Source organism: Sus scrofa, chromosome X (genome assembly GCF_000003025.6).
Source record: "Sus scrofa isolate TJ Tabasco breed Duroc chromosome X, Sscrofa11.1, whole genome shotgun sequence".
NCBI classification, from domain to species: Eukaryota; Metazoa; Chordata; class Mammalia; order Artiodactyla; family Suidae; genus Sus; species Sus scrofa.
In genome coordinates, this window is record NC_010461.5 from 66,924,276 (window position 1) to 66,948,002 (window position 23,727).

General features: G+C 37.6%; 1 pseudogene; it reads left to right on the forward strand.

Moving 5' to 3' along the window:
• LOC100158089 lies at positions 1,445 to 2,306 on the forward strand (annotated as a pseudogene).

Here is a 23,727-nt window from a genome sequence, read left to right on the forward strand (position 1 = left end):
TCCTCTAGGAGTTTTATAGTGTCTGGCCTTACATTTAAGTCTTTAATCTATGTTGCATTTATTTTTGTGTATGGCATTAGGCAATGTTCTAATTTCATTCTCTTAGATACAGTTGTCCAGTTTTCCCAGCACCATTTACTGAAGAGACTATCTTTCCTCAACTGTATGTTCTTGCCTCCTTTGTCATAGATTAACTGACCATAGGTGTTTGGGTTTGTTTCTGGGCTTTCTATATTGTTCCATTGATCCAGATTTCTGTTTTTGTGCCAGCACCATACTGTCTTGATGACTGCAGCTTTGTAGTAGAGTCTGAAGTCAGAGAGCCTGATTCCTCCAGTTTCACTTTTTCTCTTAAATGTTGCTTTGTGTATTTGAGGCCTTTTGAGTTTACATACAAATTTTAAAATATTTTTTCTAGTTCTGTAAATAATGTCTTGTGGGGAGTGGGATGGATTTGGAATCTGGGGTTAGTAGATTAAAACTCTTGCATTTGGAGTGAACAGGCAATGAGATCCTTCTGTATATCACAGGGAACTATATGTCTAATCATTTGTGACCTAATATGATGAACGATAATGTGAGAAAAAGACAGGTCACTTTGCTGTACAACAGAAATTGACAGAACTCTGTAAATCAATGATAATAAAAAATAAAAAAATAAAAGCTATGTTTGTAAATAAACAAACAAAATAAGAGCATTCCTGAAAAAGACAATATAGGTCACAGGATTCTCAGCAAGAGATTATCTATCACTCAGTAATTAGAACACACATTGACTTTTCTTTTCTTGCTTCTCTCTAGGTACACCCCTGCAGAAAGCACCAGAAAGAATATTGGGTGGATAGGAGATAATTTGTCCGGCTTCTTCGCACTGAGTAAGAAGGACTGCAAATAATTGAAATCGTTTGGAGATGTTTAGAATTTTCTGGACTTCAGTCTTAAACTCCTTATTGCCATATTGGCCTCTCACAAGTTTTCTTACAAATATGCTCTATCCTAGACCAGAAATTTAATTTAATAATTGTGAATGTGTGTGTCTGGATATGTAATCTTGTGTATCTTACCTGGTTGCAATAACAAGTTAATCTTGTTATAAATTTAGGTACTATTTTATGCATTTCATATTTCATCTACAAAACAGCTCTATGAGGTTGATGTTATTGTTTTCATTTTACAAAGACACTGTGGGTATAAGGCTAAAGTTATAAGTAGATTGCATTCCATTCCAACCACTTTGATCCCAAAGCTCTATTACATTTCCAGCATACTTTAAGTCATTGGATTTTAATTTGCAATCATTTTTAAAACTGTTTATATTGTAACAATTTATATATATACATATATATATGACTGTTATATATATTTTGTTTCAGCTGACTTCATTAACAAATGGTTTGCTTTAGTTTTCTTAAATGGAGTACAGGTTGTCAACATAAGTTAGGGGATGTTAGTCACCCATTTAAAAAACTCAGGTGTCTTGCTAACAAGGTCATTCCTGGTCCTAGTTCCTCATCTCACAGCACCCCTCACCCACAGGGGATCACTTCTCACCCTGAATGTCTCTGAGGCTCAGAGTGACTCTGCAGTTTATCCTTGCTGGCAGCAGGAGAGGAGGACTGCCCAGCAAAAATGTACTGACCCCAGCATCCACATAGCTTGGGCTGACCATGGCTACCTCAGGATACTGCAGATAGAGTCTATAAAGAGCTGGATGGCCACCACAGTTCACTGGGCACTGCTGCTGCTAGTGCCTGCCTGGTTGCCTCTCCAAGATCAGGTCTGAACTACCTGACTCACCTAGAAATGCTTCTATTAGGACATCATGCTGATCACCAAGTGCACCCTCAAGTTACATGTGATTACTGGCAGCCACTATGATGTAGATTGTTGATCACAAAATCCTGATGGAAATGTGTTATACACAGAGATGAAGAAACAGCCTCTAAAAATGGGACAACATTTTTTTCAGCGATGAATATTCTGTCTTCACCTAAAAACATATATTTTGATTTTGAAGTTGGAGAAGATTCACCTTTGTTTCCTAGTGAAAATCAGGTCAGTACTCTTACCCAGATGGAATCTGCCTGTGCTTCAATTCACCAAGTTCTGAAATCTGTCATCAACTATCAGACTCATTTCCTTTTGAGAGAAACTCAATGCCTAAGCCAGCTAAGGATCAAAATACAAGACTAGCCTATTTGTCAGTAGAAGACCACATTCTTCTCATGGTTAGCATAGGGCTGATATTTATTCTGAAATAATTTTTCTCAGATAAAAGAAGCATGACAACTTGTGCTGGACCATAGCTACATTTTTTAGAATTAATGCATCCTAATCACTGTACAATTGCTATCATTTAATTAATTTTAGGTATGGAATAAATTAATATTGGCAATATTTATAAAAATCTTATTCATACACTTGCTTGGGAGGATGTACAATGAATAGCTCAAACTTGGAAAGTACCTCATTTTATTTGTATAGGTAGAAAAACCATGGAACTTAGTTTGGACTATTAATAATTCAACATCAATTATCTGCTCTCTTCTTGGTTGTTTATATCCACCCTTCTTCACACTAAACTTCAGTATTTTGATTCTTTTTAGCCATTTAAAAGTACTATTTCTGCAGTTATATTGTGGCACAACAGTTTAAGAATCTGACATTGTTACCACAGTGGTTTGGGTCACATCTGTGCTTCTGTGGCATGGGTTTGATCCCCAGCCTGAGAAGTTCCATATGCCCCAGGCAAGGCAAAAATAAAGAAATTAATTAAAAAATAAAAGTATCATTTCTTATAGGCTGTGGAGATTTTTTAAAAACCTTAGAGTTCATTGTCTACATATGTTATAGGGGAAGAAAATTGCCTTTTAAATGTTTATAGCAAATAAAGTTTTGTTTTTAAGAAATCCAAATGTGACAAACTTCAGCCTGAGCCCTATTCTGCACTGTTCAATTTTACAGGGAAAAATCAACCATAGAAATGTTATTAATATTCATATAAATATAATATAACTCGTGGTTGCTGATGGGTAGGGGAAGGGATTGGGATGGACTGAGATTTTGGGATAACTAGATCCAAACTATTGCATTTGGAGTGGATGAGCAATGAGATCCTGCTGTATACCACAAGGAACTATATCTAGTCACTCATGATGGAACATTATGGAGGATAATGTGAGAAAAGAGTATATATATATATGAGTGGGTCACTTTACTGTACAGCATAAATTGACAGAACAATGTAAATAAACTATAATCGAAGAACTGAGATACCATTCAGAGGCAGTAACATCAAGAATATGCTGGTGGAACAGAAATAGACCCACAGACATAGAGAACAGACTTGTGGTTTTCAAGGGGGAGGGGGAGGGATTGGGATGGACTGGGAGTTTGGGGTTAATAGATGCAAACTATTACATTTAGAATGGATAAGCAATGAGGTCCTGCTGTATAACACAGGGAACCATATCCAATTTCTTGTGATAGACCATGATAGAAGAAAATATGCGGTAAAGAATGTATGTATACGTATGTATGACTGGATCACTCTGCTGAATAGCAGAAATTTACAGAACATTATAAATCAACTATAATAATTTTTAACAAAAATAAAAAACTATAATATAAAAAATAAAAAGCTAAAATAAAAAATAAAATAAAAATGATACATCATGGTTTAATTTATTTCTCACTAGCTTAGAAAAGGTCATTTTTTTGGTGGAGGTTATTCTATGATTTATAACCAGAAGTTTTTCGTTGCTCATAGAGACATACTTACCAAACAAAAATGGTGTTTCAGTAACATAATAGAGTTTATATTGTCCTTAAAATCAGACAGTTATAACAAGCAGAATAATTTCAGAATAAAATTCAAGGCATTTCAATGGGGGGCAAATGAAATGAGGAAAATTTTAGTGAGTTATCTGTACACTTTACATTTTCAGTGCTTTTACAAATAAAGATGATCAGTTTCATTTTACAATTTTAATTGGCTGGTTCTTGCTCTTGGATTTAATGTCATTGAGTCATTCCCAGTAAAATTGACAATTGAAATATAAATTAGAATCATAAAAGTGCCACAAATTTTATCCTGATTGATGTTATGCACTGAGAAATTAGTTTCTTTGCTTTATTTCTTTTCTTTGTTTTTTGTCTTGCACTTCTTATTTGTACGATCCCCAGTTAGCAGCCTTAAGATTATCTAAAAATCTAGAATGCTGTGTGTGCTTATTATTTGATAACTATTATTGATTCTACTGCATTTAATAACTGTTAAATAGTATTATTCTTACACTATAGGGTTTAGAGTATGTTTGCATTTTATAACTTGTGTAAATTAAGGTGACTGAAGTAAGAATTTTTTTCCACGTATTCTGGAATAGAATATGAGATGCTGCAAAATTGTAATGATGGTTAAAGCTTTTCTGCTGCTAAAAAAAAACTCATTGGATCAAGAAGGTGGAGAATTAAGATGTGGAGCTCATCTTCTCCCATAAATACATAAAAAAATCTACATGATAATCTTCAATTATCACAGAACATCTACTGAATGCTGGAAGAAGAACTCAGACTTCCAAAAGGGCAAGATAATCTCCATGTAGCTGGATAGGACAATGAAAAAAAAAAGAGAGGGAAGATAGAAAGGATCAGAACTCCAGGGAGGGAGCTGTGAAAGAGACTTATTATAATAAAAATGGTGAATGTTAAAGCTAAGGAGAGGATTCTAAAGGAAGCAAGAGAAAAACAAAGAGTTCGTTGCAAGAGAATACCTATAAGTCTATCAATTGATTTTTCTACAGAAACACTGCAGGTAAGAAGGGAGTGGTAAGATATATTCAAAGTTCTAAAAGGGAAAAATCTGCAACCTAGACTACTTCACCCAGTAAGACTATCATTTAGCATAGAAGGAGAAATAACTTCTCTGACAAGCAAAAACTAAAAGAATACAGCAATACTAAACTATTCTAAAAAAATACTGAAAGGCCTCTACTAAATATAAAAGAAGTAAGAAGATAGTTTTGAGGAAATCACAATTGGAAAGTAGCCACTTAAATAAGCCAGTATACAGATCAACAAAGGAAAAAAAAAACTATTTGTGAAAGTGATGATAAACAGAAGGAACAACAAAAGGATAAACATAAAGGTGTAAAACAAGATAGCAAAATCATAAAATGTAGAGGAGAGTAAAAAAAAATGTAGTAACATACTTACATAGCAACCACAAATCAAAACCAAGCAATCCATTTGGAAAACACAAAAAAGAAGACACAAACATAAAATAAAAGTAAATCATCTAACCACAAAAATAAAAAGGAATAAAGGAGAAACATTGAATCAACTTGAAAACAAGGTTTAAATATATATATATTTATCAAGAACTACCTTAAATGTCAATGGACTGAATACTCCAATCAAAAGATAGAGTGGCAGACTGGATAAAAAAAATGACCCCACAATATTCTGCTTATAAGAGACCTACCTTAGGGCAAAGGACACATATAGATTAAAAGTGAGGGGATGTATAACAAGCAAAGGACACATATAGATTAAAAGTGAGGGGATGTATAACAACCCCCTTGCTGTACAGTGGGAAAAAAAAAAAAGTGAGGGGATGGAAAAAGTTTATTCCACACAAGCAGAAATAACAAGAAAATAGTACTCGCAATACTCATACAAGACAAAATAGACTTTAAAACAAACACCATAAAGAAAGATAAAGGACACTATTTAATGATAAAAGGATCAATTCAAGAAGAGGATGGTACACTCAACAATATTTACATCTCTAATATAGGAGCACCCAAAAACGTAAAACAAATCCTAACAGACATAAAGGGAGAAAGTATTAGGAATACAAAAGTCATGGGAGATTTTCACACCCTCATTCACATTAATAGACAGATCTTCTAGACAGAAAATCAATAAGGCAACAGAGATCCTAAATGACACAGTAGAAAAGTTAGACTTAATTGATATTTTCAGGACATTACATCCAAAAAACAAAATATACATTATTTTCAAATACATATGGGACACTTTCTAGGTATGACCACATACAAGGGCACAAAACAAATCCCAACAGATTTAAGAGTATAGAAATTATTTCAAGCATCTTCTCTGACCACAGAAGCATGAAACTAGAAATTACAGAAAAATAAATGATAATTGAACAATTACATGGAGACTAAACAACATTCTACTAAAAAAAATGTATCAATTAGGAAATCAAAAATGACATTAAAAATATCTTGAGATACATGGCAATGAAAAGACAACCATACAAAAATCTATGGGATGGTGCAAAATTAGTTCTTACAAGAAATTTCAGAGTGATACAGGCCTTCCTCAAAAAACAAGAAAAATCTCAAATAAACAACTTAAACTACCACCTAAAATAATGAGAAAAAGAAGAACAAACAAAACCTAAAATCAGCAGAAAGAAGGAAAAAATAAAGTCCAGAGAAGAAATAAAATAAAGATTTTAAAAATTTGCAATTGCTTTTTACCTTGCCTCTTTCCTTCACCCAGAACTTCTAAGTACTGAACAAGATTGTCATATTGTAAATCATATTGTAAAGGCTTTGATATATGGTACCACAGAATATGGATGATTGGATGACAATTCCAGTCACTCATCACTACTGACTAGAAGTTAACTCTTAATTCTAAACTGGCTTTAAAAAATATAAATTTCAGCATGTAAGAGCAAAATAAATTTTTGTCCCACTTTCTAATTTCAAATGCCAAATGCCAAAAGGAATGACCATGTTTTCAACCCTTTAATTCTAAAATTTTGAAGACAAAATAACTATTTCTTAAACAATATTTATCAATGGATTAAGAACTAAAGCTTTAAATATTGCATATTTATCTATTGTGATTCTTGTATTGGAGTTTTCCTACAGCTTTAAAATGTACTTCTATATTATTTGAAATTTTTAAACAATAATATTAACATGAATGGTAAATGTAGGCATATGTTAAATGTACTTTTCTGGTTGTCTTTCTGCTCTGTTGTATTCAGATACTTACACATACTTAAGCAGAGTTAGGTATCATCAGTATGCTGTTTGGCATAAATAACACAGTTATTTATTCTGTGCCTATTTAAACCTCATGCCAAATAAATTGTGAATAAATTATTGAAATATATTAAAATTTTTGAAATCTCCACTGTAGTTATTACCTGCTATAAAAAAATGGTACAGGTTTAGTCTAGACTGTATGTTACTGGTTAAAGTTTGATGGCTGTCTATACATAGCTGGCTATGCATATGTAAAGTAGAAAACACATATCTATTTAGATCTAATCAGAAGTCTTGAGTATTTTCGTTTATCATCTTTGCAAAGACCCTCCTAGCAGTAGTCCAACAGAGCTCCCCTTCCAGTACAAGAAGAAAACTTTTCTATTGACATTAGCTTGCTGAAAAGGTCTATTGGCTTTCCTATAGAACCCACTAAACTGGGTAATTTAGAATAATGATATGCCAACCATAGTTCTCAATAGACTGCTAAATTTTCCTCAGTAACCACTCCAGAGAACTTATGTAACAATGTGATTACCTCCATTTTTAGGAGCAGTCAATCTATAGAATAAGGTATCTTTGCATGAATTCTACTTTATCCAAAATCTAGATGTTACCAAAGGAACAGATAACCTAGCTGGTTTCAGGATATGAAAGTCAATGGGAAGTTACCTCATAAAGTTAGTGGGAAGGGCCCTTCAGTGATAAGTTAGTTTAAGGAAAAATCAAAGTAACCTGGATTCAAGTATCTATCTCTTCCCTCTAAAACAAAATTTCAAAGGATTCAGTTTTACTCATAGGCAGACCTTTCTAGCTTCTGTTCTTTCCTAATTATGATAACTAATAGCATTTCTGGAAGATAAATTGTTTCCTTGTCTCCCCTCTTCATAACAAATTTGAAGCTTATAACTGACACTCAAAGGCAGGGGGCTTGCTTTGCTTGAAAGCCTTACTCTAGCTGGCACACTCATTATGTCATGAATAAATAGGAGACCAATGCTTCAAGGCTCTAGTGGGCCTGGCAGAACAAACTGACCAGTATTCCCAGCGTGAATCCCAGTTATATATAATATTATACTAATCTGACACTTTCTGTACAAATTTCCCAATCCAACTCTTTCTAATACCTACTCTCTCATGCTTATCTGATTTCACCTATCAAAACTGCCTTTAAAAATGATCCATGTGAGGAATTCCCGTCGTGGCGCAAGTGGTTAACGAATCCGACTAGGAACCATGAGGTTGCGGGTTCGGTCCCTGCCCTTGCTCAGTGGGTTAATGATATGGCGTTGCTGTGAGCTGTGGTGTAGATTGCAGACGCGGCTCGGATCCCACGTTGCTGTGGCTCTGGTGTAGGCTGGTGGCTACAGCTCCGATTCGACCCCTAGCCTGGGAACCTCCATATGCCGCGGGAGCAGCCCAAGAAATAGCAAAAAGACCAAAAAAAAAAAAAATAAAAGATCAATGTGAGAAGTAGATACTTGAAAAATTGTGCAACTAGAGTAAAAATTGCCATTATGGAGTTCCCGTGATGGCTCAGCAGTAATGAACCAGACTAGTATCCATGACGATGTGGGTTTGATCCCTGGCCTTGCTCAATGGGTTAAGGATCTGGTGTTGCCATGAGCTGTGGCATAGGTCACAGGTACAGCTTGGAGCCAGCATTGCTGTGACTGTGGCTTAGGCTTGCAGCCATAGTTCCAATTCAACCCCTAGCCTGGCAACTTCCGTAAGACACGAGTGTGGCCCTAAAAACAAACAAACAAAAAATCAGCATTATATGAACCATTTATTGTAACACTCTCTGATCCATCATTTCTCTTAGGAAGATCCAGGAAATTGTTCTTGATTTTAGCAATTGGTACGCTTCTTTTGCATGAATATAATAACTATGATGGCCTTTAATATTTCCCTTTGTGTCTTAGTTGCTAGAAATTTCAGAACTAAACCTGATGCAAAAATCACAAAAAAAAATCCCATTCTTCTTTATGTTTTCAGTCTCTTATTTTAGTCTTAAACATTCATTTTAATATGTGTTATTATAAATCAAACTTTCTATTCAAAATGAAAGTAGATAAAGGTATAAATTGTAAATATACATACACTTTGGGAAGAGGCATTAGGAGCTTTCTTATTTTGACTATAAAACAATAATGGCTTCCAAGCATAAGCTGACATTTACTGTTTCCAACTCAGGTGATTTTTTATTATTGATCATAATTCATATACCATACCATAAAATTGTATGTAAAGTATACAATTCAAAAAATTCTGCAACAATTACTACTATGTAATTCTAGACATTTTCACCACCCCAAAAAGAAACTCTGTGCCCATTAGTAAAAGCTCCCCATTCTTTATTACTCTGTCACAAAAAACAAGTACTGCATTATTTCAATGGCAGCTACAGCTATGATTCAAACTCTAGCCTAGAAACTTCCATATGCCACAGGTGCAGCTCTAAAAAGACAAATATATATATGATTTTTATTTGTTTTTTCCTTTCTTTTTATGGTGACACCTGTGGCATATGGAAGTTCCTGGGCTATGGGTTGACTTAGAACTGCAGGCATGGTTTACACCACAGCCACAGCAACACCAGGCCTGAGCCACATCTGCAAACTACATCACAGCTTGCAGCAATGCCAGATCCTTAATCCGCTGAGCGAGTCTAGGGATCAAACATGCTTCCTCACAGAGACAGCATTGGGTCCTTACCTCAATGAACCACAACAGCAAATCCTATATGAGTTTTATAGTAAGATATTTTATTTCACACTTCAAAAATGCTGAAATTTATATACAAAATCCATTTTATTATAAACCTTCAGTTGATGTATCATGTAAAATATACCTAAATTTTATTTTAATTTATTTTTATTGAAATAATGTTGGTTTATAATATTATATAATTTTTATGTGTACAGCATGTTTCTACTTCTGTATATACCATGGCATGCTCACCACAAAAAAATTAGCTTTCACTTATCACTATATAGTTGATACCCTTTACCCATTTCACCCTCCCTCCAACTCCTTATCCTCTAGTTACCACTCTCTCAAGTGCACATGGATTTAAGTGTTTAAGCATTTTAAAAGCATCCTCTGCTTCCCCTTTAAGTCTGCTGGCAAACTCTCCTGTCAAATAAGTTCTGTAGACTGAGAAAAAGAGCCTGGTGGAAAAATATGTTGGGGGTTGATTGTGGTATGAAGAACAGAGAATTAAATTTGCTTCATAGTATCTAAATTAAATGTGAACTGAGTACAAAGAAACTTAGTAAGTAAAAACTAATTAAAGGAAACTCAAGTTTTCAATTTCAGCTTCAGGGAAAAGAAAAATTCTGAAATTCCAGTGTTGCAACAGGGGTTGGCCAGTTGTACTGGGACATGCTGAAAGAGCTGACATGTGGAAAGTGTTTCTCCCTGTAACTATAAGTTTTATCTGCCCAGATCATCTGTATCTCAAGTGTCTGTTAAAAGTTCAACTCTATTATCTCTGAAAAAATCTATAGGAGGCCTCTTCTTAGAGTAGCATGGGAAAGTTGAGTGTAAAATGGCTATTGTGATTAAAATAGCTCCATAATGTTCTTATTGAAAGTGTTGTATTCTTGGTTGTGAGTTTTCCAGGGTAGAAAAAAAAATGGATCTTTGTTTGAAGGGTTAGGCACAACTTTAAAACAGAAGGCAAAAGATATTGGTGCCTCCTCTATCTTACCTTAAACTATTTCCCCATTTGCCCATACCTATCTCTGGCCAGCTAACCTATTGCTTGAAGTCTAGAGTATGAATCAAGTCTACGTCTCTAACAATTAGTCCAGTAACAATTGTCTGGACTCTTCTCATTATAGAGAGGTCACTTTCTTCTGAAGAAAATATCTCTTATTAGTAGAATTCTAGTTAGTATTATGTTTGCCCACAGGAGCTACATGAAAGTTATATTTCTTACTTCAACATACTCTATATATAACTACGGAAAAATAAAACTATGTCTATATTTTTTCTGGATAATTTGATTTTCCCCTACTAGTCCATTAACTCATTTCCTAAAAGAGATTTAGTGAATGGAAAAATATCATCACAGAGGAGTCAGATCAAAATGGTGGAGTAGGAGTACTTTGAACTCATCTTATCCCATGAACACATCAAAAATATATCTATGTGGGGAAAAATTCTCACTAAAAGCTAACTGAAAATTGACAGAACAACTCCTGTACAAACAAGGCTGTAAGAAAGATCCACACAAAATCAGCTAGGAAAGGAAGAGAAATGATGATATTGGAAACTATGCCCCTGAGAGGGAGCTCAGAGGAAAAAAGAATATATGGGTGGATATACTCCCCGGGGAGTGAGTAGTTTGAACCACATATTGAGCACCCTGGCCCTGGGCTCTAATAGAAGAAAGATGAGTAAACTTGGCTGGTTGGGCAGCCAGTGGGGCTAACAGGAGGGATGTGGGAAGTCTGGGCTCTGCTTTTGAGGAGCAAACAGACACTTTATTGCTCTAATATACAGCACAAAGGAACATTTCCACAGAAAAGAAAATCATGAACTTGGAGAATAGACTTGTGGTTGCCAAGAGGGGGGGGGGTTAGATTGATTGGGAGCTTGGGGTTAATAGATGCAAATTCTTGCTTTTGGAATGGATTAGCAATGATTTTCTGCTGTGTAGCACTGACAAAAATGTCTAGTCACTTATGATGTAGTGTGATAATAGGAGAAAAATCATGTGTATGTGTAACATGGTCACCATGATGTACAGCATAAAAAAATTGTATTGGGGAAATAGCAAATTTAAAAAAACTACAGTAAAAAGAAATAAATTATTTTTTATTTTTTTATTTTATAATGATTTTTATTTTTTCCATTATAACTGGTTTACAATGTTCTGTCAATTTTCTACTGCATTGAATAACAGTGTTGAGAGTGGGCATCCCTGTCTTGTTCCGGATTTTAGTGGGAAGGATTTCAGCTTTTCTCCATTGAGTATTATATTTGTTGTGAGTTTGTCGTGAATGGCTTTTATTATGTTAAGGTATGTTCCCTCTATACGCACTTTGGTAAGATTTTTTATCATGAATGGATGTTGGATTTATCAAATGCTTTTTTTGAATCTAATGAGATGATCATATGGTTTTTGACTTTTCTTTTTTTAATGTGGTGTATGAAGTAGTTTGACTTGCATATGTTGAACTATCCTAGTGCACCTGGGATGAATCCCAACTTGTGCTATACTATCTTTTTTATATGTTTTTGGATTCGGTTGGCTAAAATTTCATTGAGAATTTTTGCATCTATATTCATCAAAGATATTAGCCTATAGTTTTCTTTTTTTTGGTGGTATCTTTGGTTTTGGCATTAGGGTGATGGTGGTGTCATAGAATGTCTTTGGCAGTGTTCCTTCTTCTTCAAACTTTTGAAAAAGTTTAAGGATGATGGGCACCAGATCCTCTTTGTATGTTTGGCAGAATTTGCCTGTGAAGCCATCTGGTCCTGGACTTTTATTCGTAGGGAGTGTTTTTATGACATATTCAATTTCATTTCTAGTGATTGGTCTATTCAGTTGATCTATTTCTTCTTGATTCAATTTTGGCAGGCTGTAAGTCTCTACAAAGTTGTCCATTTCTTCTAGGTTGTCAAATTTGTTGGCATACAATTGTTCATGGTATTCTCTTACGGTGTTTTTTCAGTACTTCTGCAGTATCCATTGTGATTTTTCCTTTTTCATTTCTAATTTTGTTGAGTTTTTTCTCTCCTCTTCTTGGTGAGTCTGGTCAGAGGTTTTTCAATTTTGTTTACCTTTTCCAAGAACTGGCTCTTGGTTTTATTCATTTTTTCTATCATTTTTGAATCTCGGTATTATTGATTTCCTTTCTGAAATTTATGATTTCCTTCCTTCTGCTGACTTTAGGTTCTGTTTTTTCTTTTTCTAATTCATTTAGGTGGTGGGAAAAGTTGTTGAATTGAGATTTTTCTTCGTTTTTGAGGAAGGCCTGTATCGCTATGAATTTCTGTTTGAGCAATGCCTATGCAACATCCCATAGATTCTGAGTGGTTGTGTCTTGATTACATTTGTCTTGATGTATTTTTTAATATCCTTCCTGATTTCCTCATTGACCCATTGGTTTTTTAGTAGCATGTTTTTTCATCTCCATGTAGTTAGTTTTTTCTCATTTCTTTTCCTTTGGTTGATTTCTAGTTTTATGCTATTGTGGTCGCAGAACTTACTTGAAATAATTTCTATATTCTTAAATTTGTTGAGGTTATCTCTGTGCCCCCGTATGTGATGGATCCTTGAGAGTGGTCCATGCGCACTTGAGAAGAATGTGTATTCTGGTTTTTTGGATAATGTCCTGAAAATGTCAATGAAATCTAACATTTCAATTGTGTCCTTTAGGATCTCTGTTACCTTATTGATTTTCTGTCTAGGGGATCTGTCCATTGATGTGAGTGGGGTGGTCAAATTTTCTAGTATTATTGTATTCCCATCAATTTCCCCTTTTATGTCTGTCAATATTTGTTGTATGTATTTGGGTGCTCCTCTATTGGGGCATATATATTATAATATCCTCTTCATGAGTGGATCTTTTTACCATTAGGTAGTGTCCTTATTTGTCTTTCTCTATGGCCTTCACTTTAAAGTCTATTTTGTCTGATATGAATATTGCAACTCCTGCTTTCCTGTCTTGTCCATTTTCATGAAATACCTTTTCCCACCCCCTCACTTTCATTCTATATGTGTCCTTTGCCCTAAGGTGAGTCTCTTTTAGATAGCAGATTGTAGGTTTTTGCTTTTTTCTCCAATCACCACTCTGTTATGTTTAATTGGAGCATTCAGTCCTTTGACATTTAAAGTGATTATTGATAGACATGTATTTATTGCCATTATAAGCCTTGTTTTCCAGTTGGTTCTATGTTTCTCCTTTCTTCCTTTCTTCTTTTGGTTGGATGATTTCCATTAATTTTATGCTTGAGTACCATTCTTTTTAGTTTTTGTGATTGTAATGTTTGGTATTAATTTGCGTTTTCCCTGTATTTTATGTATGTTAAACCCTTCCTGTATCTTCTTGCTTTAACCTGATAGCCATATAGACCTAAACACATTACTTTAAAAAACCCTGAATCTATATTTCCTTTCCTTCCTTCCCCACATTCTATGATTTTGAAATCCTTTTTTAACATCTTCATGTTTGTCCTTTGCTGCTTTTGTTGTTTTTTTTTACTGTAGGGTTTTTTGTTTTGTTTTGTTTTTTTCTTCCTCTTTTAGATCTGTATGCTTGTTTATTTGAGTGATTGCTTTCCAATTGTGGTTTCCTCCATCCAATTTCTTCTTACTTCTTCTTTTTTATTTAGAGAAGCCCTTTCAGTATTTCCTTTAGAATGGGTTTAGTATTGCTGTGCTCTATTAGCTTTTGTTTGTTCGAGGAATGCTTTATTTCCCCTTCTATTTTAAATGATATTCTTGGTGGATTGAGTATTATAGGCTGCAATTTTTTTCCTTTCAGGACTTTGAATATATCTTTCCACTCCCTTCTGGCCTGTAGTGTTTCTATAGAGAAATCAGCAGATAGCCTTATGGGGATTCCCTTATATTTAGTGCTTTGTGTTTATCTTGCTAACTTTAGAATCCACTCTTAAATTTTGCCATTTTCATTATTATATATCTTGGCCTGGACCTATTTGTTTTGTTTTTTTTTTTTATTTTCCCACTGTACAGCAAGGGGGTCAGGTTATCCTTACATGTATACATTGCAATTACAGTTTTTCCCCCACCCTTTCTTCTGTTGCAACATGAGTATCTAGACATAGTTCTCAATGCTATTCAGCGGGATCTCCTTGTAAATCTATTCTAGGTTGTGTCTGATAAGCCCAAACTCCGACCCCTCCCACTCCCTCCCCCTCCCATCAGGCAACCACAAGTCTCTTCTCCAAGTCCATGATTTTCTTTTCTGAGGAGATGTTCATTTGTGCTGGATATTCGATTCCAGTTATAAGTGATATCATATGGTATTTGTCTTTGTCTTTCTGGCTCATTTCACTCAGTATGAGAGTCTCTAGTTCCATCCATGTTGCTGCAAATGGCATTATGTCATCCTTTCTTATGGCTGAGTAGTATTCCATTGTGTATATATACCACCTCTTCCGAATCCAATCATCTGTCGATGGACATTTGGATTGTTTCCATGTCCTGGCTATTGTGAATAGTGCTGCAATGAACATGCGGGTGCATGTGTCTCTTTTAAGTAGAGTTTTGTCCGGATAGATGCCCAAGAGTGGGATTGCTGGGTCATATGGAAGTTCTATGTATAGATTTCTAAGGTATCTCCAAACTGTTCTCCATAGTGGCTGTACCAGTTACATTCCCACCAACAGTGCAGGAGGGTTCCCTTTTCTCCACAGCCCCTCCAGCACTTGTTATTTGTGGATTTATTAATGATGGCCATTCTGACTGGTGTGAGGTGGGAACTCCTGGTAGTTTTGATTTGCATTTCTCTTATAATCAGCGATGTTGAGCATTTTTTCATGTGTTTGTTGGCCATCTGTATATCTTCTTTGGAGAAATGTCTTTCTGGCATTTTGCCCATTTCTCCATTGATTGATTGTTTTTTTTGCTGTTGAATTGTATAAGTTGCTTATATATTCTAGAGATTAAGCCCTTGTCGGTTGCATCATTTGAAACTATTTTCTCCCATTCTGTAAGTTGTCTTTTTGTTTTCTTTTTGGTTTCCTTTGCTGTGCAAAAGCTTTTCAGTTTGATTAGGTCCCATGGGTTTATTTTTGCTCTTATTTCTGTTGCTTTGGGAGACTGACCTGAGAAAATATTCATGATGTTGATGTCAGAGAGTGTTTTGCCTATGTTTTCTTCTCGGAGTTTGATGGTGTCCTGTCATATATTTAAGACTTTCAGCCATTTGGAGTTTATTTTTGTGCATGGTGTGAGGGTGTGTTCTAGTTTCATTGCTTTGCATGCAGCTGTCCAGGTTTCTCAGCAATGCTTGCTGAATAGACTTTCCTTTTCCCATTTGATGTTCTTGCCTCCCTTGTCAAAGATTAATTGACCATAGGTGTCAGGGTTAATTTCCGGATTCTCTATTCTGTTCCATTGGTCTGTCTGTCTGTTTTGATACCAGTAACACACTGTTTTGATGACTGTGGCTTTGTAGTATTTCTTGAAGTCTGGGAGAGTTATGCCTCCTGCTTGGTTTTTGTTTCTCAGGATTGCTTTGGCGATTCTGGGTCTTTTGTTGTTCCATATAAATGTTTGGATTGTTTGTTCTAGTTCTGTGAAAAATGTCATGGGTAATTTCATAGGGATTGCACTGCATCTGTAGATTGCCTTGGGTAGGATGGCCATTTTTACAATATTGATTTTTCCAATCCAGGAACATGGAATATCTTTCCATTTCTTTACATCTTCTTTGATTTCTTTGATTAAGGTTTTATAGTTTTCGGCATATAGGTACTTTACCTCCTTGGTCAGGTGTATTCCAAGGTATTTGATTTTTTGTGGTACAATTTTAAAAGGTATCGTATTTTTGTATTCCTTTTCTAATGTTTCATTGCTGGTATACAGAAATGCAACTGACTTCTGAATGTTAATCTTATATCCTGCCACTTTGCTGAATTTATTAATCAGTTCAAGGAGTTTTGGGGTTGAGTCCTTAGGGTTTTCTAGGTATAGAATCATGTCATCTGCATACAGTGACAGTTTGATCTCTTCTCTTCCTATATGGATGCCTTTTATTTCTTTTGTTTGTCTAATTGCTGTGGGTAGGACTTCCAAAACGATGTTGAAGAGCAGAGATGAGAGTGGGCATCCCTGTCTTCTTCCAAAATTTGAGTGAGAAGGCTTTCAGTTTTTCCCCATTGAGGATTATACTTGCTGTGGGTTTATCATAAATGGCTTTGATTATATTCAGGAATGTTCCCTCTATACCCACTTTGGCGAGGGTCTTGATCATGAATGGATGTTGAACTTTGTCAAATGCTTTTTCTGCGTCTATTGAGATGATCATATGATTTTTGACTTTTTTTTGGTTAACGTGATGTATGATGCTGATTGATTTGCATATGTTGAACCATCCTTGTGAACCTGGGATGAACCCTACCTGGTCATGGTTTATAATTTTTTGGGTATGTTGTTGGATTCGGTTGGCTAAGATTTTGTTGAGAATTTTTGCATCTATATTCATCAATGATATTGGGCGATAGTTTTCTTTTTTGGTGGTATCTCTGTCTGGTTTTGGAATGAGGGTGATAGTGGCATCATAGAATGTCTTTGGGAGTATTCCTTCTTCTTCAACCTTTTGAAAGAGTTTAAGGAGGATGGGCACCAATTCATCTTTATATGTTTGGTAAAATTCACCTGTGAAGCCATCTGGTCCCGGACTTTTATTTGTAGGGAGTGATTTTATGACCTCTTCAATTTCATTTCTAGTGATCGGTCTGTTCAGTTGGTCTGTTTCTTCTTGATTCAGTTTTGGCAGGGTGTAAGATTCTAGAAAATTGTCAACTTCTTCCAGATTGTCAAACTTGTTGCCATACAGTTGTTCATAGTATTCTCTTACGGTTTTTTGTATTTCTGCTGTATCCGTTGTGATTTCTCCTTTTTCATTTCTAATTTTGGTGATTTGGGTTCTTTCTCTCCTCTTTTTAGTGAGTCTGGCCAGGGGTTTATCAATTTAGTTCACCTTTTCAAAGAACCAGCTCTTGGTTTTATTAATTTTCTCTATTGTTTTTTGAATCTCTATTTTATTGATTTCTTCTTTGATCTTTATAATTTCCTTCCTTCTGCTGACTTTAGGACATTTTTTTTCTTCTTTTTCCAATTCGTTTAGGTGGAGGGTTAAGTTGTCAATTTGGGATCTTTCTTCTTTTTTGAGAAAGGCCTGTATTGCTATAAATTTCCCTCTGAGCACTGCTTTCACAGCATCCCATAGATTTTGAGAGGTTTTGTCTTCATTATCATTTGTTTGAAGGTAGTTTTTAATTTCCTTCTTGATTTCCTCATTGACCCATTGGTTTTTTAGTAGCATGTTGTTTAGTCTCCATGGAGTAGGTTTTTTCTCTTTGCTTTTCCCATGGTTGATTTCTAATTTCATGGCATTGTGGTCAGAGAAGATACTTGAGATAATTTCTATGCTCCTAAATTTATTGAGATTCGCTTTAGGTCCCAATATGTGGTCGATTCTTGAGAATGTTCCATGAGCATTTGAGAAGAATGTGTATTCTGCTTTTTTTGGATGTAGTGTCCTGAAGATATCAATGAAGTCTAACTTTTCTATTGTTTCCTTTAGGATCTCTGTTGCTTTATTGGTTTTCTGTCTAGAGGATCTGTCCATTGATGTGAGGAGGGTATTTAGGTCTCCTACTATGATTGTATTCCCATCAATATCTCCCTTTATGCCTGTTAATAATTGTTGTATGTATCTGGGTGCTCCTATATTTGGGGCATATATGTTGATGATAGTACCATCCTCTCCGTGGATGGATCCCTTAATCATTAAATAATGTCCTTCTTTGTCTTTCTTTATGTCTTTTGTTTTAAAGTCTATTTTGTCTGATATGAGTGTTGCGACTCCTGCTTTTCTGTCATGTCTATTGGCGTGAAATATTTTTCCCCACCCTTTCACTTTCAATCTATATGTATCCTTTGTCCTAAGGTGAGTTTCTTGTAGGCAGCATATTGAAGGTTTTTGCCACTCAGCCACCCTGTGTCTCTTGATTGGGGCCTTCAGTCCATTAACATTTAAGGTGATAATTGATAGATGATTATTTATTGCCATTTGAACCTCCTGTTCCAGTTGATTCTATGGTTCTCCATTCTTCCTTTCTTTTTTTTTTTTGGTTGGATGGTCTCCTGTTATTATCTGCTGGAGTGTATTTTTTTTTCATTTTTTGCAAATGCAATATTTGGTTTTGCCTTGTGGTTGCCCTGTTTTTTAAGTGTGCTAACCCCTTCCCATAATTGTGTGATTAGGCTGATGGTCCTGTAAGTTCAAACACTTCATTACTATATTAAAATTAAGAAGAGAGACATACATACAAACAAAAAGGGTTATTTACCTCCTAACATCCCTTGCCCACATTTTATGGTTTTGATGACTCTTTTTTATTTTTTCTTTTTAATTTTATTTTGTTTGAAGCATGTTCATGATTAAATCTGTATGCTGGCTTATTTGAGTGACTGCTCTCTGATTGCGATTTCCTCAGTCCTAGTTCTTCCTCTTCTTCTTCTTTTTTTTTTCTTTTCTTTTTTCTTCCCTTTCCTTCCTTTCTTTTTGGTTTAGAGAAGCCCTTTCAATATTTCCTTGAACCTGGGTTTTGTGTTGCTGTATTCTTTAAGTTTTTGTTTGTTGGGAAAAATTTTTATTTTCCCTTCTATTTTAAATGATATTCTTGCTGGATAGAGTATTCTAGGTTGTATATTTTTTCCTTTTAGCACTTTAAATATCTCTTGCCATTCCCTCCTGGCCTGTAGTGTTTCTGTAGAGAAATCAGCTGATATTCTTATGGGGGTTCCCTTGTAGATAACATTCTGTTTTTCTCTTGCTGCCTTTAGGATCCTCTCTTTATCACTAACTTTTGCCATTTTTATTATGATGTGTCTTGGTGTGGGTCTATTTGGGTTCAGTTTGTTTGGGGCCCTCTGTGCTTCTTGTATCTTGAATCCAGTATCCTTTAGACTTGGGAAGTTTACATCGATAATTTCTTCAAATATATTTTCCATTCCCTTATCTTTTTTCTACTCCTTCTGGAATTCCTATTATGCGTATATTGGCCCGCTTTATATTATCCCATAGGTCTCTTATATTGCTTTCCAGTTTTTTGATTCGGTTTTCTGTCTGTTGACCAGATTGAGTGATTTCCATTATTCTATCTTCCATATCACTGATTCGTTCTTCTGCATTATTCATTCTGGTTTTTACTGCCCCTAGTTCAGTTTGCATCTCTGCAAATGAATGTTCTAGTTTTTCTTGGCTCCTCCTTATATGTTCTAGCTCCTTTCTGAGGGTATCTGCATTACTGTTCCTATCTTCTCTTCATTCCTTCAGTATTTTCACTATTTCTCTTTTGAATTCTAGGTCTGTCTGACTGCAGAGATCTGTTTCATTATTGACTGTTTTAGGTGAGTTCTCCTGTTGGTTTGACTGGGGGTGGTTTCTCAGCTTCTTCATCTTGCTTATTGTTTTCTTTCTCCTGAGGGAGTTGTACTCTCCATGATCGGGTAGTGTTTGCCTTGTCACTGCCGTGGAATATTTCCTGAGGGCTGGCATTGTTGGTCAATCTTTTTTGAGGCAGTGTGGCTTTTCTGGAGTGTTGATGGGGCTAACATTGTTTCTTTGAAGCAAAGGAGGACTTCCTGAGGGCAGACAGGGCTGGGAGGTCCACCCCACGATGGTAGCAGATTTCACTTGGTCATGCAGAGCTTGCTCTGGTGTTTTTAGGCTGTGGGGTTCTTGCAGGGAGTTGGCGTTGTTGGGCAGCTGCTCTTCAGGGGTGCATCACCCCCTGGGGGCTGGAGCAGCTATCTGGGTCACTGAGAACCTAAGAGGCTCTTCCCTAGGGCAGCCCAACTCAGAAGGACAGCCTGAGAATGTAGGCCGATCTTTTCAGAGTCTGGCCGAGGTTGTTCCAGCTTTTCTCGGCTGCAGGGGCTCTTCCAGGGGGCTGGTGGTGCTGAGCAGTTATTTCACGGGAGTGGGGCACCCCCTGGGAGCTTGGGCGGGTAGCAGGGCCCTTGGAGACCCAAGAGGCTCCTCCCCAGGGCAGCCCAACTCAGAAAAACCGTCTGAGATCTTTTCCCGACTCAGCCAGGCTTGTTGCAGCTTTTCTGGGCTGCAGGGGGTCCTGCCTGGAGCTGGCAGTCCTATGCAGCTGGTCCACTAGGTCTCAGCACCCCCTGGGGGCTTGGGGGGGTAGCAAGGCCCTTGGAGCCCCAAGAGGCTCCTCCCCGGAGCAGCCCGTCTCAGAAAAACCGTCGGAGAATTAGGTCGATCTATTCACGGCCTGGCTAGGCTTGTTCTAGCTTTTCTGGGCTGCAGGCCTTTTCTCAGGGGCTGGTGGTGTTTGGTGCTGCTCTGTGGGAGTGTAGCCCCTCCAAAGGGCAAGCAGGCCTGTGCAGGGACAGCCCCTGCAGTGGTAGGCTTCAGGCAATTGTTGAGGCCAGCCCTCCTGGATGGCAGGCAGCCCCAGGTTTGGCGAGAGCATAGGGGGTGGCGGGGGTGGGGGGAGGGAATGCACTGGGAAGCACAGCTTTCTGCTATCTAGCGGGCCTGTAAGCTTGCTGTGGCGTGGGGGGTATTCTATGGGGACCCACCCCTTCTTCTCTCCCCTCCCCAGCAGGGGTGCAGACCAGGCTCTTCTCCCAGGTTCCCTCTGAGGCGGCTTTCCACTTCCCCGTCCCTAGAGTATTGTTCCCTTCCTCTGCAACAGCTTTGTTTTCTAGTCTCCCAGGCAGTCTCTGCCCTGTCAAATGGTTTCGAGACCTCCCAAGCAGTTTCCGCTCTGCCCCGCTCCCCTAGCCTGGGGACTAATCTCTGGAGCCGAGGCCTCGGTGCCCAGCCCCCACCCAGGCGTCCCCCGGCCCTTTCCCGGGGACTAACCTCTGGAGCCGAGGATTCGGTGCCCAGCCCCCACCCAGGCATCTCAATTTTTGGTGACTGTGCCCATAGTTCAGATGGTCCGTTGGGTTCTTGATCGGTTTTTCCGTACTCCGACTTACTGCTACACTCTTCTCTGCATCTGGGGATTCCTCCGGTTCGTTTGATCTTTCCTCCGGTAGGTGACTTTCCAGGGTGCGGGATCCCTTTCTCCTCCGCAGTTCCCTTTCGGGAGCACCCGTCCTGCTCGGATTCACCTTCTCTCACTCTCCTCTTTTCTCCCGTTCTGCCCAATAATGTCACGAACTTCTTGCCGTTATTGGAGTTTAGGTTCCTCTGCCAGCGATTGGTTGCTGTTCTGTGCGAGTCATTTATTCTGTAGATGTGCTTTTTTTCTTGTGTTTGTGGGAGAGGGCGAGTGTGTCCCCCTACTCCTCCACCATCTTGTCCTCTCCCCCCTGGACCTATTTGGGTACAACATTTTTGGGGCCCTCTGTGCTTCCTGTATTTTGATATCTGTTTCCTTTAAATTTAAAAAGTTTCAGATATTACTTGTTCAGATATATTTTCAATCACATTTACTTTTTCTTCTCCTTCTGGAATTCCTGTTATGCATAGAATGGCCCACTATATGTTATCCTATAGATCTCTTATATAGCTTTTGCATTTTTTCATTTGGTTTTCTGTCTGCTTTCCATATTGGGTGATTTCTAATATTCTATCTTCCAAGTCACTAATTTGTTCCTCTGCATTATTCATTTTTCTCTTCATTGCCTTTAGCTCAGTTTGTGCCTCCGCAAATGAATTTTATAATTTTTCTATGTTCTTCCTTATATTTTCCAGTTCCTTTCTAGAGGAATCTACATTACTATTCACATCCACTCTTAATTCCTTGATATTCAGCCTTTATTCCTTCAGTATTTTCACTATATCCCTTTTGAACTCAAAGTCTGTCAGTCTGCAGAGGTCTGTTTCATTGTTTGCTGCTTCATGTGAATTCTTTTCCTTTAACTCAGAATGGTTTCAGAGCTTATTCATCTTGCTTATGTTTTTCATTTTCTGTGAGTTTAGTGAAGCCAAACTGAAGTCTTTGAGGGCTACTTCTATGAAAGAAAACCTTTTTATATTTTGTGGTGGGTTACTATTTATTTTTGGTGTGGGAGTTTGAATATTTGCTGGCTATTTCTCTGGTGTGAGCAGACTGTTTTCCCCAGGGTGCTGAGTGTGTTTCCAGGGAGAAGGAGGCAGTGGGTTCGGCTGGTATTCAGTACCTTGTTGCTGGGCTCTTAAGAGCAGCAAGGACCTACATGAAGGTGGCACAGGCTACTCCTAGTCTCGGGGCCATGGGAAATGGTAATTAGCCTTAGGCAGATTTACAAAATGACCAGAGCATTTGGCAGTGGAGCAGCAGGGTGTGTAAATTCCCAGGAAAATGAGAGCAACAAAAGTGTTTGATTGTAATGTCCTCCTCTGAGGTGACTGGAGCTGCAATTGGTACCTGTTCAGAGATCCCTAGTAGTAGCGGTCCATGCCCACCTCTGGAGTCAGTGATGGTTCCCCCTACCACCTGCAGACCACACAAGAAACATCCCATCTCACTTAGCTGCTCCTAGTAGTAGGATCTTGGGAAGTGACAAGAATCAAGCATTTGGGCCTGGGAAGTGACAGAAATAAAGCATTTGGACACTTCCCAGGACACTGGGCAATGGCAGCAGCAGGGCTGCTGTGCTCCCAGTGGTGCAAGAGCACAAACAGGTGGTATTCAGTCACAATGTTCTCCTCTGTGGTGCTCTTGAGGTGACTGGGGCCAAAAGTTGTGCCTGTTCATGGGACCTTGGTGGTGGCAGGCCATGCCCACCTCTTGAGTCAAAGATAACTGCAGTAGTTTTCCCCTGACACCTGTAGACCCTGCAAGAAGCACCTTGTCCAACTTATCCCCCACAGGAGGTGTTGCATAAGCTGCTCCTAGTTGTAGGTTCCTGGGAAGGAACGGTGATCAAGTATCTGGGTACTGCCCAGAGTGTTTGGCAGTGGCAGTGGCAGCAGCAGGGTGGGTGTGCTCCCAGAGAGTGAGAGCCACAAGGTTGTGTTCCGTTGCA